The sequence below is a fragment of the Pteropus vampyrus genome, unplaced genomic scaffold, assembly GCF_000151845.1.
Source record: "Pteropus vampyrus isolate Shadow unplaced genomic scaffold, Pvam_2.0 Scaffold123, whole genome shotgun sequence".
NCBI classification, from domain to species: Eukaryota; Metazoa; Chordata; class Mammalia; order Chiroptera; family Pteropodidae; genus Pteropus; species Pteropus vampyrus.
This window is the reverse complement of record NW_011888904.1, coordinates 5,464,137-5,474,733: the sequence shown is the minus strand read 5'-3', so window position 1 is coordinate 5,474,733 and position 10,597 is coordinate 5,464,137.

The window sequence follows — 10,597 nt, the reverse complement described above, 5'->3', positions numbered from 1 at the left end:
TAATCCTCACTGCTTGACAAATTATAAAATGCTCCTTTCACTTTTATTTGCTTCAATAGCTTCTCAAATCTATTTAATTTAATTTGTAATCACTGGTTATACAGAATTCCAGAAATTACCTAGCAAAACAAAATAATAAAAATATGCATATTATTTCTCAAATCTTTTAAAGTATAGAAAAGGCTATATTTTGTGAAGATTTTGTTTTTTACTGTGGACAAATAGTTACACAAATAGCGCATTTATTCATTCCAGTATTTATTTATGCATACATGCTTTCTGCAGACATTGAGTACTATGTCCCACACATACAGTACACTAAGGAATTCAAGGTCAAGCCACTGTCTTCAAGACTCACAATGGAATGAAACTGTTGCTACCAGATGAATCAGTAGAGATGAGAACACAACTGTCAAGGCTACTCTGAGAAAAATATGAGTATATGCTATTATTGTCTATCATTTCCAATGACAGTATTTTATTCTACATATGTAAAAGAGACAAAGCCACCTCTTTGTCAGGATAATCAGAATATAGATAAGAGTCATCTGCTTATATAAAAAGTTCAGCTTCCTTTGGTCCTGGCCACTGCCTTTAGTAATTCTCTAAGGTAAAGCATCCATGTGACTAAACCACAGAAAAAGGTCAAAAACAGTACTTTAAATCATGCAATTGAGTCACACTCCCATTCTGACTTCTAGAATCCTATTTCTTTTTATTCATATTTTGTTTAGGATTGTAAACAACCTCTCGAACTTTTAGTCTTTATAGAGATAGAAATATCTGAACATCCATAGACAAGACTACTGGCCAACTGTTTTAACCCAGACACAACATCTTGAGTCTGGATTATAAAAATTGCCTCTGTCTTTCTAATTATTTCTCCTCTATAAATAAAGTATTATTTTTCTGTGATTGCTTTCAATATTTTTGCTTTGTTTTTAGTTTTTAGAAGTTTATTATGCATCTTGGCAATGATTTCTTTAGATTTTTCTTATTTGTCATTTGCTTGGCTTCTTGATCCTATAGGTTTATTTTGCTTGCCAAATTTGAGAAGTTTTCAACCATTATTTTTTGGAGTATGTTTTCAGCTTTGCCTCTTTTTTTTTCTACCTTGTGGGACTCTAATGATACGAAAGCTAGATCTTCTGTTATGGTCCCACATATCTGAGGCTCTGTTAATTTTTTCAATCTGTTTTCTATTTTTTTTAGATTGAGTAATTTCTATTGTCCTATCTTCCAGGTCATTGATTCTTTCCTCTGCCCCTTCCATTCTGCTGTTGAGCCCATCTACTGAATTTATATTTTGGTGTCTATATTGTCAATTCTAAAATTTCCATTTGGTTCTTCTTTATATCTTTTATCTCTTCACTAAGACTTTCTGTTTCTTTGCTGGTGTGGGTATTCTGGAGCTTCACAACTTCACAGGAGTAGAAGTCTAAGCTTGCCAGTCAGCTTTTGTTGGCATGACTAGACGGGTCCCAGTTTTTTATATTTGGGGTTTTTTTGTTTGTTTTATTTCATTTTGGTTTTGCTGGAATACAGAGATATTATCTAAAAGTTTTCTGTCTTGCTAGGCTGCCACTTTTCCTGGTCTTCTGGTGAGAGAAAGCAGGTTTTCGTTGGCTCTCTTTTTCTTCTCCTCCTCCTCCTTTTAACTTTTTTTTTGTATCCTTTGGCATTTCAAGGTTGCCAGCTTTTCAGCTCCAAGTCTAGGATATAAAGAGCAGAAAAAAGCCAAGGGAACTCACTACTACTTTGTTCCTTAGGCTCTGATAACACTAGCCAGTCTGCCTTCATCTCTCCATCTTTAAAAGTCTTCTAATATTTGTTTCATATATAAAGTCTAGAGTTTTTCACTGTACTTAGTGGGAAGATTAGAGAAAAGTATGTCTATACCATGTTCCACGAAGTACAAGCCTAAATCCTGAAAATAATGCTAAAATATTGCTAAAAACTTAAGAAATTTAAGAAGTAAAATGTGGCCATTTGAAATTATAAGGAAAGGTAACTTTATTTTGAAGTAGTATTTTAAAATTTTTCTGAAGACAATACCAAAGCTGTTGGTATAGTGAAAAATATACTAGACCAAGACAAAATGTTACAGACTGGGCTCAATTTTTCCACTCATGAAATGACTATATTTGGATTATAGACCACAGACGTCACCCGAGATAATAAGGTCTAAATAGTACACTACATAAACACTTTATGAAGAACTGCAAAACAAAGAGGAAAAGGGGGTAGGCAAGCCAGCCACAACTACAATAGCTCCAACAAAGGTGATGAAAAAGAAAGTTGTAATAGAGGAGTGTATCATCCCATCAAACAGCAATAGAGAAAAAATAACTAGATGAATGCTAAATTTTAATACTCTAGAAAATTTTAAAGTACATTTTCACTACCACTCTCCAATTTTAAGCCTGGTGCTTGTGCTCAGTGACTGCAAATGGAGTGGTTAAAATGAAATTGGTTAAAATGTTAAGTCGGTTAAAAATAAATTTCCCTGATCACTGGTTTTTATATAATTGTGATGTTAAAGTAACATGAAACAATTGTGCAATGATTTCTATAATTTTAAACATTTTTCCATTTTTCAGAATTTTGGGAGTGCCCTCCTTGTTTTGAATTTCTTAATAATTTTAAATGTGCTTTAGTTAATTATGTGTTCTTTGATTTTTAGTTTTCAAATGAATTGGTCAATTGGCCTACAGTTCTATGTCAATTATCTTAAAACAACTTGGTTATTTTTTTTTCAGTAAACAGTAGTATTTTTTTAATATCATGTGCTTTAATATGACTTTGTCAAGTTGAATTAAATACTGGCCTTCTAAGTTATTTTGGTTTTATGAATTTTAAATTAATTTTCAAACAACAAGACAAACTTTACATGTGGGGCTATACTGCATTTTTAAGTATTTTTTTATTTTGTATTTACTTTACATTTAAGCAATTTTACATAAAATAATCATTGCCTCTTCAAGAGTGGGTAGCTTCACTATCTGATACTTTTGTGTTATGAGACTTGAATCCACAGAAAAAAAGCATATGTAATCTCAATGCTGGAAGAAAATAATGCTGGGCTTGGATTGCACAGTGAAGTGGCCCTGTTGTTTTATCTGCCAGCATCCCTTCCTTGATGGGTTGTCAATGCATGAGCACACCACGACCCTCACAATAGATGGACATAAACACACAAAGACTGAACATAAGCCACAATATTACCTATTTTTAGCTTATGCTTATAATTTAAGTGGAGTTTCAGAAGTTGTAATTGAAAGTCCTGACAAATACTTCAGTATATGTAAAAGAAAGTGAATTATGAAATGCCAGTAAAAAAAGGGTGTCATGTAGCCAGCATCATGTAGGTCATGGAATGGTGAGAGAATCTAAAATCGTTGAAAATAATCAATCAAACCAAATTGCTGGATAAAAATGTAATTCATTTCTGCTTTCAGATAAGTTATTAAACTTCAAAAACATTGCCAGTAATCAGGATATATACAACTGGCTAAAGTAAAATTAGGAAAATAGCCTAAAGTGTTTTTAATAAAACAGAAAAATGTGTTTGAGGATGAATAAAGTTTACCAAACTACTCTAAAATTTTTAAAAATTAGTAACTAGGAAAAAACATATTTAGATATGGATAGTTGTAGATATATAGATATTTCTCAATTTGTTCTTTCGGGCCGGTTCTTTTGACCATATTTTTTTACCCCTTTTTTTAAATTCTAAATTGCCATTCTTCACATTGTCTTTCAAGAAAAGTTATACATGTGGATGTGGATATTACTTTCCATCTAACAAAACTAAAATTACCTGTGAGCACAGGATCAGTTTCCTACTCAACTTTTTGAAATAGTAGCGTAGTCCTACCTAAGTTCAAAAACAGCCAAGGTAAGAAATGGCTGCATCTCATCTAATCAGACTCATTCTGCCTGCAGTTCTGGAGTAGGCCTAGCTAAAACAATTTAATCTTCCACAGGGGATATGAGACAAAAACAAACAAACAAACAAAAAACCTACTGGATTTATATAGACAATACCCAATGAGAACTAGAGAATATAGAAAAAGAAATTGGGAAAACAGATTCCTATTTCAATCTTTACTCTCACATATCTTTCCATTTCTACCATTGCAAAATATTCTTAACATGATGTTTATTTTCTTCTCCTGATTTTCTCATGGAAGCAGGACCTGCTACATAATTTTGGAGGAGCAGTACAAAAAAAAATAAGGAGTCTTCTGTTCCAAAATCATTAAGAATTTCAGGATAGCAACATTAAGGAGCATTCGACCAAGCATGGGGTCCTTGTAAGCATGGGTCCCTGTACAACTAACTGCACAGGTCATACACTCACGAAGCCAGGCCTGCAAGGAAGTATAAATTACAGAACATATAAAGCAATTTGGTAACAAGCATCAAGATCACTGTACATGCACATGCTCTTTTACCCGTTTAGCCCATTTCCAGGGCTCTGTGTAAGAGAAATAGCAGTTTCGTATGTTTATATACAAAATATGTTTGTCCCAGTGCTATTGTAATAATGCAAAATTGAAATATTAATAGTAGTATAATTTGTAGGCTTTTAAAAAGATGTTAAGAAAAAAGTTTTCTTAATGATATTATGAAACTAGAAATATAACTTGTTTCCACTCTCCTCCTTACCTCCGCTGTTTTCTTCTATACGTTCTCAAAACTGAAAGAGTATTAAGGAAACTATTAATAGTGGTTAACTATGGGATATGGAATTGTGCAAGATTATTTTCTTCTTAATAGTTTTCTGAGTATTCTACATTTTCTACAATGAATATTTATGACTTTTATAACTAAGAGGAAAAAAGAAGAAAAGTAATAAAGTAAGGCAAGCCTTTTACATAAAACTGACAGTTTCTAAGCAAACAGTTGGCAGCAATGAACTGTTTGAGCAGTAACACAAGCGGACCTGCTGCAAACACGTCACACTTTCTCACTCTCTCCAATACCGTCCTCTCGAGAAGGAAAATTTAGTGCAGAAAGCAGTGTTTCAGCTCAGCTTCCGTAGTTTTCTTGGTCTACTTGCCCTGCTAGCTTTTCCTATTTACTACATCGCTGAACAGGTTTAGTGCCGTTATTTATAATGTACTGGTTAGCAAATTTCAGACGTGAAGATATTTTAAATGGCTTTAAGTACATGCCAATGAACGAAGGTTATCCCACTGTCAAAGCAGTAATGATCATTTGTTGACCAAGACTAGAAGAGATGATTAGAAAAAGAGTTCAGAATTTTAAAGTGTCTTAGCCTGGGTCCCTCACAGCAATGTCTAAGATAAGGATTTGGATATAGGTAGCTTATTTGGAAAGTGATCACAGGGGATCACCTCTGTAGTAAGGGACCAAGAGTGATAAGTGGGGGGTGGGCAATAATCAACAGAATCATTATTGAGTTGTTTATTGCTATGGGTAGAGAATCAGTTGTTCTGATGACTGTCCTAAGTGCTGCATAGAATACTTCTCAGAATTTTCCCACCAAAGGCAAGAAGCTGAGGCAGTAAACTTCCACATTGGTTGAGGGTTTTCTTGGAGGCATTAACCTCCCTACATTGCTGGGCAGGACTCCCAAGGCTTTGTAGAGAAGCAGAGAGAATGTTTGAGGTGGGTGCTGTCAAAGTGCTTAGAACTGTCCACCACAGATGCAGCTGAAATCAGTGGTGGGCTGAGGAAATCTGACACAAGGCTCTAAAAACGTCTACAATTGGAGAATAAAAAGGAGGGAATGTGGATGTACAAGAATGAATGTTTCACAATGTGACACTGAGACAAAGAAAACTAAAGAAAAGTGTCTGGTTTGATCTGCATGCATTCATTAGTGAGGAGGAAGGAGAGCCAGGGAGAAGGAGGCTCACAGAGCAGAGCCATAGTTCTTTTATTTGAGCTCTATTCTAGCTCTATTCTGCATCTTTAATTTGCTCATGATATATATATATATATATAATTTGCTCATGATATATATATCATATATATATGATATATATATATGATATATATATCATGAGCAAATTATATATATATATATATATATCATGAGCAAATTATATATCATGATATATATATATCATGAGCAAATTATATATATATATATCATGAGCAAATTATATATATATATCATGAGCAAATTATATATCATGATATATATCATAAGCAAATTAAAGATGCAGAACATTGCATCTTGGGGAGGCACACTGAAAAAACTATTCTCAGACGTGTGTGGGAATACCCTACTTGCCATCCTATGAAGGTGAAATGTTTTTCCTATAATTTTTTCCTTTTTTTGAACAGGATAGTTCTGCATCTCTGGGTACATATCAGAGTCTGTCTTTAGGAATTATTTTTTCAGTGCTTCTTAAACACCAAACCAGAAGTAATGACTAACCTACAGGTCTATGCACTATAATGGAACTAGAAACACCTTGGACATTTAGGTCACGTCTGCCAAGTCCAGAGTAGGTTATGTGACATATCCCCTCTCACCACAGCTGCCTTGAAATGTTCAGTGACTGAGAGGGACTCACAGTAAATGGTTTGGTGATTCCCACCTCTGATTTTTTAGTACTTTATCCATATCTACATTGTAGCACTTAACACAGTCTACGGAGATGCATCTTGTTACATGTCTAACTCCCCAGAAACTAGCTTGCTTCACAGTAAGAGAGATCTTATCCACCTCTGCACACACAATGCCCCACCACATTGCCTGATGAAGAGTGGATGACCAATACAAATTTGCCGATTGGGTACGCCAAGCATTTCCATGTTAACATTCCCTTATTTGTGTCAAATACAACAACTCTGGCATAGTTAATTCATCTGAGATCTGCGCTTGGTTCTGCCACTACCCAGAAGGGAAACCTTCAATAAGTCAACGACTTTCTTTCAATCTCATTTTTCTCTTATCTTTATAGTTAACAGGGTCGAGAAGATGATCTCAAGGGTGATTTCTAGCTCCTGTAGTTGATGATCTATGTGCCACAGCTGTTAGATCATTAGAAGACACCAAAGGAATTCTATCCTCAAGTTCCCACCCAGCTTTCTAAAGTACCTTCTCGAACCCTGTCACTAATGATGTTTATGTGTAAGTGTGTAGACATGATAAAAGGGAAATTAGACTTTTAAATTAGGAGAATAATAAGGAGGTTTGCACCTTTGTTCTCTTGAAGTTTAAAACTGTGTTTGCTTTAGAATATTTTCTGTCATCTCCTTTATGTTCCATTTCAATTTCTAATTTCTGGTTTTAGAGATCTGGGCATGCATATTAACCCGTCAATAGCAATAAGCAGCATTCGTGTTAATCAATGCACATTTTGTTTTTGCAACTCCTTCTGATTAAGCAATAAGCAAAAACAAAAACAAAAGAACAAAAGAAAAACCCTACAAATTTAATTCACTCTTAATATACCTAAATGGAATGTCAGGCACAGTGCTAACCCTGGAACCTGGAAAACAAATTAGAGATGTCTTAATGAGCTAAGAAATTAAGTCAATGCAAACATAATACTTCTACCATTCATGAAGACCTCGGGAACTAGAGAATCGTGTTTTAAAAAATAAATGTTTATCCTTAGTACTGCTTTACTCATAGTTATCCTAAAGAAACAATGTATCAATTGAAGCAAATGCAAATAAAAATTATGGAATCTATGTTTAAAGCAAGGCAATGAATTGAAAACTAGAGTTTGATGAAGTTAAAACCTTTGAAGAGGTAGAGAGGTTTTAAAAACATATTTTAGGATAACAATTACTTTATTCAGGTAACCTTCCCATTTTAAGGAATTTTCTTAAGGCCTTTTTCAAATTTTCATTCCAAAAATGTACTTGAATAACCTCACTTTAAAGTGCATACACTAAATCCAAATTAGAATCTCAGTCTTCCAGGGCACCAACAGGAAGTAATACATACACGTGGCAGTATCTCAAAGTGTTGTGACTTAGGCAAAAGTATAAAAATGCACTCACTATACACCAAGGGCGAAGAGGGAAGTTTATATAAACTGGCAATAGCACATAGTGATGGTATTGGAAAAAATATAATGGTGAATCACAAAGGAGAATATTCTGAAGGGTATGTCTCAGACCTGTGGGTACATTTACATTAAAAGAAATTATTACACAACTTGGATGAATCTCCGGGGAATTAGCCTGAGTGGAAAAAGAAAAAAAAAATCCCAAAGGTTACATGCTATATTATTCCATTTATATAACATCCTTGAAATGACAAAAATTATAGACGTGGAGAACAGATAAGTGGTTTCAGAGAAGGTGTGTGAAGGGTGAGTGGGAAGGTGGCTGCGATTCTAAAAGTTGACAGTGGGGTCCTTATGGTGATGGAACTGTTCAGTATCTTGACTGTGGCAATAAATACACAAATTTCCACATGTGATAAAACTGGAGAGAACTAAATATACACGCCCATACACACACAAATACGAGTACATACGCAATGAGATATCTGAATAGTATCTGTGGATTTTATCAATGTCAGTTCCTTGATGATCATATTATTCAATACTTATGTAAGATGTTACCATAAGAGGAAACTAATTCCTGGGCCAGTGGGATTTCTCTGTATTATTTCTTACAATTGCATGTGAATCTACAATAATCTTAAAATAAAAAAGTTAATTATAAAAACCAATTAGAAAAGTACAGACAATAAATTAGAAAAAAGAGCCAAAGCCTTGAACAGGCATTGAACAAGAAAGAAACTCAAATGACAAATCTATAAAAAGTTATTAAGCTCCATGGCAACTAGGAAAATCCAAATTAAAATCACAATTAGATAAGACTACACATACTGGCTAAAAATTAGAACATCTGATAAAACTAAATATTGATAAGATTGGAACAATCAGAAATTTGATCCCGCTGCTGGTGGGAGTATAAAAGAGTATAACAATTTTGGAAAACAGGGTAGCAATTTTCTCAAAAATTGAAATGTTTATAACTTTGACCCAGAAATTCTACTCCTGGGCATGCGAGAAATGCTTGTACGTATGTGCCAAGATGCATGCTTATGAGAATATTCACAGCTACATAGTTTGTTTTGGACAAAAACTAGAAAAAATTCAAGTGTCCATTTAAAATAGAAAGGTTAAATAAATTGGAGTATATCAATAGAATGAAATTCTATGTAGCAAAATGAATATACACATACACTAGTATAGAGCTAAATACACAAGAAACAAAATAGTAACTACTATATTGTTCCATTAATATAAAGTTCTAAAGCAGCTGTCTCGTTTAAGAATAGATATAAAGATGGTATGTGTACATGCAAAGGTGGAAAGACAAGGTGATCTTAAAAGTTAACATAGAGTTTGCCATGGAGGAGGGGGTTGGATAGGATGAGAAACAAATGGGGAGGAGTTCCAAAGTCCTCCGATGTCCCGAGTATTCTATTTATTGATCCAAGAGGGGATTCCATGAGTGTCGGTTTGCTTCATAATCTTTTGTCAATATGTAAGTTTATTTTCATAATAAAAATACATGAAAATGTTACAAGCTTAAAAAAAAGTAATAGGATAATTGCAGTTTGTTTTACTGAACAACATTAGACCCAATTTAAAATGCAATAACAAGGGGTTATATATAGGAAATAGCCAAATCAAAGTTAAGATCTCTAAATATTAAATATTTTATAACATATTACTTCTCCACCTTCACCTACACTCTAGGAAAATATCAAATGCAAATGTAAATAATTAGGTGTTCATAAACACATAAAAATTTATATTAAATGGTGCCTGGAGAATGAATAGGCATAAATACTTTTACCCTTTTGTTGGAGCAACCTACATTGACAACTTTGGTCTTTGTTTCGCCTCATCCAGAATATTTATTTCTGATCTGAAATTTTTTTCTGGTAATACAATAAGCACTTCATCAATATTTGTAGAATAAGTATGTTTTTATTTAATGACAAATCATATTTTATGTTTTTATTCTAACTTTAGGTTGAAATAAATTATATTTTTATGCTTTCACATGCATAGAAAAAAAAGACTAGAATAAAATAAACCAAAATTATTTTCTTTTTTTATATTTTGCATATTTTCTATTTTCTCATTTTTCACATTTCCTTTTTATGATTAGAGGAATAAATAATAGAGAAAAGTTATCTGAAAAATGAAACTTAAAATCTTAATTTAATGATCAATTTAAGTCACCGAAAATATAAACAGGAATAGTCAATCAAGCTCACCATTATTTTGATCAGCGTTTATTACTAGAGTCTTAGGTAATGTGACCTCACTGACCTTAGATTGGTTTTGTTTAGTACCTGTGGTGTTGCCTCATCAAATGAGAGATATCAGTGGGAAGAGATATTCCTTAAATGATTCAATTACCGTGTTAGGCTTTGCAATTCAATTTGCAAGTCAAGATTGATTGCTGTCTTCAAGTGTTTGTAATTTCTTCCTCCCACCTCCTACCTTAATCCACATTTTAAATTGTGCATATAATTCTTTGTGTGACAATTATTTGTGTATTAAATTTGCATAGCTTTGTAGACTAAGGATTCATGATTTCTCTGAAAGTTCCCATTTTCCAAACAAGAAAA